Source organism: Mastomys coucha, unplaced genomic scaffold (assembly GCF_008632895.1).
Source record: "Mastomys coucha isolate ucsf_1 unplaced genomic scaffold, UCSF_Mcou_1 pScaffold16, whole genome shotgun sequence".
In the NCBI taxonomy this organism is placed as follows: Eukaryota; Metazoa; Chordata; class Mammalia; order Rodentia; family Muridae; genus Mastomys; species Mastomys coucha.
Window position 1 is genome coordinate 7788709 of NW_022196898.1, and position 6424 is coordinate 7795132.

At 39.9% G+C, this 6424-nt stretch overlaps 1 protein-coding gene across 2 annotated transcripts in view; it reads left to right on the forward strand.

The window, feature by feature from the left end:
• Window positions 1-3331: 3331 nt before the first annotated feature.
• Window positions 3332-6424, forward strand: part of Tm4sf4 (transmembrane 4 L six family member 4) — a 63591-nt gene continuing 60498 nt past the window's right edge. For both annotated transcript variants that reach the window (XM_031373889.1, XM_031373888.1), the window contains exon 1: window positions 3332-3533. The gene's annotated coding sequence lies outside the window, so the exon portion shown is untranslated. The remainder of the gene's footprint in view (window positions 3534-6424) is intronic.

The window sequence follows — 6424 nt, forward strand, 5'->3', positions numbered from 1 at the left end:
TACTAATGCTATGATGTGCTTCAAACAGGAGCCTAGAATGGCTGTCCTCTGAGAGGCCCTACCAGCAGCTGGCTGAGACAGTTGCAGATATCTACATCCAACCACTGGACTAAAGTTGGAAACCCCTCTGGAGGAATTAGGAGAAGAATTAAGGGAGCTGAAGGGGAGGGAGACCCCATAGGAAAACCAGCAGTCTCAACTAACCCAACCCCCTGGGAGCTCCCAGAAACTGAGCCAACAATCAGACAGCATAGATGGGCTGGTCCAAGACCCCTGGCACGTATGCAACAGAAGACTGCCAAATCTGGCCTCAGTGAGAGAAAATGCACCTAATCCTTGAGAGACTTGAGGCCCCAGGGAAGAGGGATACAGGGAGAGGGTGAGGAGGCACCCTTACAGAGGCAAGGGGGAGGGGGAATGGGATGAGAACCTGTGGAAGTGGGGACTGACTGGGAGAGGGGCAATGAATAGAATGTAAGTAAATAAAATAATTAATTTAATTTTTAAAAAATGGGATGTTGTCAAACTGAAGACAGTAGTTTAGAATGTTCTGTCTGTGTTGGCCCTCCTAATTGCTCTGGTTCTTCTTCACACCAAAGGAAACTTGTAATTTTCCAGGCACGATGTAATTTCTCCAGCACAGACTTTTATCAACACTCCTCTGGAGTCCCAGGCAAACATATGGAAACCCAGGGGGGAAAAAATGTAATTGTATCCTCTCTTTGGTCTCTACTAGAATTTTCTCAGTTAATCAGCAAAACCATATATAAACAAAGATATTGTGATGATTAGCCTTATGTCAACTTGACACAAGATAGATATCTGGAATAAGGTAACTTCAATTGAAAAAAAAAATACCTCCATAAGATAGATATAGCTGTAGGAAATTTTCTTAGTGAATGATTTCTGGAGTAAAGCCTACCCCTGCAGTGAGATTTTTTTGAGAATTCTGGAATTTTTGTCTCTTTAGAAAAACACAGAAATATTTAAAGGATGTGCTTTCATTTTTATCTCAAGTATGAGGATATGGGCTGCTTCAGATTGTCTGCAGCAGCTGACTGTGATTTGCCTCATGCTCTAGCAGAAGCATGATTTTGCCAGCTGCAGACCCTCATTTGCTAATGTCTTGATTGCCAGGATAAGGTGTTCTCAGGAGGTGAGAAATGGTGGGACCTTTAGGAGGCAGGCCTAAAGAAAACAAGTTAGGACATAAGGGGGTGCACCCTCAAAGAGAGCTTTGGAAACCTCTCTCTGGGATTCTCAGCCACCTTGAGGTGACTTCATCACATACTGTTTGTGATGAAATTCTGTCTCATCACAGGCAATAGGAACAAGTTACAACTGATCGAACTCTCTGAAACAAATGAGACAAAGCATTTCCTACTGTTTTTACCTCAGTATTATGTTTTAGCACCATGAAACTGACTAACACAATTGGGCACCACATTCTTCTCTCTGTTGTCAGGATTTAGTAGTAGTTTGTAAACAGGTAGGTGCTTGGCTCACATTAGCTTACACTACAGATAGTCAAAGGTATCACACACAGCACAACTTCTAAAATTACCGCAAATATATTATGGTAGTTGTGCTTGGTTTTTAGATGAGAATAATCATTTCCCTAAATTTTCAACCCCCGTGGGTATTTCCTTGGGACATCACAGAATAAATGTGATAAGAAGATCCTATAACTAGCCAACAAAAAAAACTGCACCTGCAAAAGACCTCAACATTTTCATATATTTTGATTTTACTGAACATCCCATTTAAACTTCTCACTAGGAACAAGAGCATCAAAGACAACTCAGTGTGGAACTAAAGAGTGACATCATCATCATCTCCAAACCAAGAGATCGGTCAGCTTTTACAAGAAACTCAATAAACAACTAACGCCTGTAGGTGCCACCCTTCCGAATTGACAGCTGTGCCTCCTGGTGCTTCGGACACATTTTCTCATGGGTCTTTATTAGAAAGCTCTTCTTCCATCCAAACCAGGTGTATTTTATGGAGCACCTTCTATCAGGTAAGCTCCTGGATGGTTTTACATCTAGTCCTTGGGAACACATACATGACAATTGCAAGTATAAATGAGCAATTAGAGAGAAGGAAGTAATTAGTGTTTATTAGAGAGTATTGTCATGATTCCCAGTATCAAACAGTGTGGTTTGTATTATTTATTTTTAGTAACAATAAAGCAAGCATCTCTTCTGAACACTCATAGACCTGACTGGTGCTTGAGATGTTTTACACACAGAGATAAGTCCAGGGCAAGAGCAGCAGTACATTCTGAATGCTTGAGGCACAGCAGCTGGGCAAACAGCCTAAGGGTTTGGAGCACTTGGGAAATGGAGGTTAGATTTTTGTTGTTCATGCATTGTTCATGCAGACTTTGAAGAAGGTAAGTTGCCTCAACAGTCTTCTCTGGGCCTGAGTCCAAACCTAACTGTAATGGCAAGCATTGCCCCAGTACACCAATGTCTCTCGCCTTGTCCAGTATTCAGAGTGTCAAACTCTGCTGGCAATGATTCAAACACTAAATCTCTCACTTCAACATTTAAACCCAGGTAGGAAAACATGGCTCCATTTCTAACCCCTTGTTTCTAATTTCTTTAATTGTACTTATGTGTTGATTTAAGGTGAAGGTACCACAATAATTCTGTGGAGGTCCAAAAATAATCTGAATGAGTCAATCTCTCCTTCCACTTCATGGATCTTAGGGGGTCAAATTCAGGTCATCAGCCTTGGCAGCAAATTGCTTTTATCCATTGACCTACCTTGCCAGTCGTTTGACCTACCTAGCACACATCTTTGAGTAGTTAAAATTAGTTTTCCATGAACTAAGTTCTAATTTGATAACACTGAAATGTTCTTTTCAAAGAGAATTCTGCTTACAAACATACCTGTCATAGGTTCTTATCAATTAAATTAAAAAAAAAAAAGCTGGGAAGAAAAGAAAGCCTGTTATAAAAGTCAAGAATGAACAAGGGTCACAGGAAACACAGTATGATACTGAAGCACTTAATTATCATTCGAGGCTCCAAGCAAGATTGTTTAGAGGTGACTAACAGGCAGTGTGATAGCTCTGCTCCAGGTACAGCAGATCTCCTATCATTATAGGGAAACCTCCCAGCCATAGCCAAACCCCTGCTTGGCTCTGATGAGACTAGGGCTCTCTCTCTCCTAGTTGTTAGCTATTAAGGACACTGCCTGTGGGTTCAAGGAGGGTAGGGTCTGATGGGACCTAGATACTGAGGTCATAGAAGAACAATGACATGGCTGATGCTGTAAAAGTCAACCCACAATCTCAATGAGATGTCACTCAAGTCAGGGGCTTTGGTTCAGCAAACCTCACCAGAGAAGTTTGTCTAGTGAGCCCAGAGGACACTTAAGGAGAAACAGAAAGCTCTGGGTCAGTCCCTAGAGAGACTGTGATGGATTTTCTATGTAGTTCTTCTTAACTTCCAAACAGTTCAAGCAGACTCTGGACTCCTCGGGCTACCAGATGTGATCCCAGAATATCTGTATGACTATGTGAGGTAAGAGAATATGATATTCACATTAAGAAGACTTACACACACACACACATACACACACATACACACACACACACACACACACATGCACACGCACACCTATGTGCACACACACGCACATGCACTCACACACAGATACACATGAACATGTGAACGGACTAGTGTTATTTCTAACCTGAAGTTGACATATGGCGAAGACAGTAGCTGTATCCAACTCCTCAGAAGGCTGTCTTGTAACTTTGTAAGGGCTCTCTCTAATTCACATTTTCTTTGACCCCTCCAGCAATCTATCACTACCATGGTAGAGGAGGGTGGAGGGAACAGGGGTTTGTTTTAGTTTTTGTTTTTTTATTTTATTTTATTTTATTTCTTTTTTTGAGGGGAACCTGGGAAAGGACATATTGTAAATAAAGAAAACATCTAATAATAAAAAAAGAAAGAAAAGAAAACAAACAAGTTGCAAAAGAAACTGATCTAGCCTAGTAATTCTTTGGCTAGAAGTGTGATCAATATTTTAAGGTCAATTCATGTCTCTGCTGCCTGGTAGACAAAAGTTCTACTTGAAACCCAAAGACAGATAAAATGATTTCAAGATAATGATATGGCAAGCAGATGGAATTTAATACATGTTTTGTTTAAATGTGACTGATACTTAATAAATAAAAGCTAAAACATTGAATTAGAAAAGTGACCGCTACCTCCTCTTCAGACAGACACTTAAGTAAAACTGTTGTTGAACCCCCATCTGATGTTAAGTGGGAAACTGCGAGAGATTTGACACATAAAATACAAACCTAGTGAAAATTCATAGTCACTATGCTTGCTGAAATTATATTTCACAACTCCTTTTTATCTTCATTCTAGTTTGCTTGGTGACTTTTTAAAGTATTGTTTTACTAATTTTACTTTGAACTAAAGCATTTATATAATATTTAGATGATAGTCTATAAAACATACATATATTGCCTTATTTAAACTTAACCAAAAGATGGGAAAATTGAGAAGCCCAAACTGCTTATCTGAGGACTCTAACCTGCCAAGTGTTAAAAGATGAAATCTCAGACAAATGTTAGATTCTGCACCCAATGCTTTATCTGCTATTTGGTATTTCCCACCTTTGGTCATTTTCCTACATTTTTTGTAGTAAGCTATTTTCTGCATTAAAGTTCTAGTCACTACTAGAAGAAGGTAGGCAGTGGTTACCATAGCTACGCTGTTTCCCAAAGTTCTCATTTAATTCAATTCTCAGAGGTTTATTAAATTCTGTGAGGAAATACACACACAGCTCACTCTGCATTGACAAGACAAAGTACTACTGTAGATGAACAGGCCTGGAAATGTCTGCCCACTGTTTCCTAAAAGCGTGACCTTAGGCTGTTCCCAGTGCTCACATTTCCTCCATCTGCTTACAAGGCATAATAACATTATAGACAGTGTGGAGCTGCTATGGGAACTAAATGATATGACTCACTTGAAGCAGGAGGAATAATGACTAAGTCTTAACTAAGAACCAGATTATTTCAAGTTACTATTATGTGGAAGGACAAAGATTTGTGGTGACCATGTCTATTCAAATACTACAAAATAACACATATAACTAACTCCATAGGTTGCAAGAGGCTAGTAAGTGCCATGGAATAGTTAGTAAGTAGTTTTATCTAGGAAGACAGAAACCAGGAAGAGCCTTTCAGAGAATATCTATGAACATCTAAAGACTGTAGAGATTAGAACAGGCAGAGACAGCAGAGTTTTCAGAAATAACAGTGGATAAAATTAATACGATATTCAGTGGTTTTTCCAAGCAATGCAGTGTTTTGTGCCATGTTTCAGAACTGGGGCATAGAAAAGGGAGAGTTTCCATACCTCCTCATTTCTTCACTCCAACCGACCCACTGACTTGAAGAGCAGGACTTTCTCATCTATGCTTCTATGGTGATAATCAGCAAGTGTTTAAAAGAAAATTACAACATTCCTGCAGAGGAGACCACAGTAGCTGGGTACACCATAACCTCCCCTTCAGTTTTGACTTACCTAAGTCATATAGTTTATTGGAGTTCCTCTCTGCCTCTTGTCTATGGCTCTCTCTCATTCCATTCCATCCCTTCCCTACATTATGATTCTTCCTAATGATATTTTCTAAAGGATGACTAAGATATTTTGTAAAACTACAAAATGCCTTGTAGTTTAATGATTCCCAGCAAGATATCCAGCAATATATGGGACTAGCAAGAAATAAGAATCAAACTAGCATAAACATAACTATCCTAATGTTTTTGTGAACTAGCTTGCACAACAATTTCAGACGTTAATTCAATCATTCTTTAGATCCTCAGGCTTGATACTGCTGTATTATGAAGAAGTATACTATGGCACAGTGACGATTTTCCTGATAAAAGTCCAGGAGTGAGCAATAGAGCTGGTGAAAGGTCTCCAAGGTTGGCCTGTGGCTGAGTTAGCAGCACAGAGGCGCCTGCCACTCACTTTAGACTGATGGTCCGGTGGCTTCCCCCTTGGGACTGAGAGATAAGCTATTCAAAGCTCAGGAAACACATGGCAGATGCCTTCAGTTTTATCAGTAGTAACTCTCTCAGGCTATCCCAACGTGTGTGTATGTGTGTGTGTGTGTGTGTGTGTGTGTGTGTGTGTGTGTGTGTATGCATATGTATTTGACTTCCACCTTGAATATGTAAAGTCTTTTTAATTAAGCAATAAGATGATTTGACAGAAAATGGAACAGGCCCATGAAGGAGGCCAGAGCTGACCCAGAACAGAAAATGATCTTCACATCACTTACTCAAGTCAAATAGCTTTGACCATTGCAGGAAATCTGTATCCAAAAATCGAGCCTTCAATTCATTTCTTGGTGCAGCAGAACTATCAACTCTCAGCTTAGC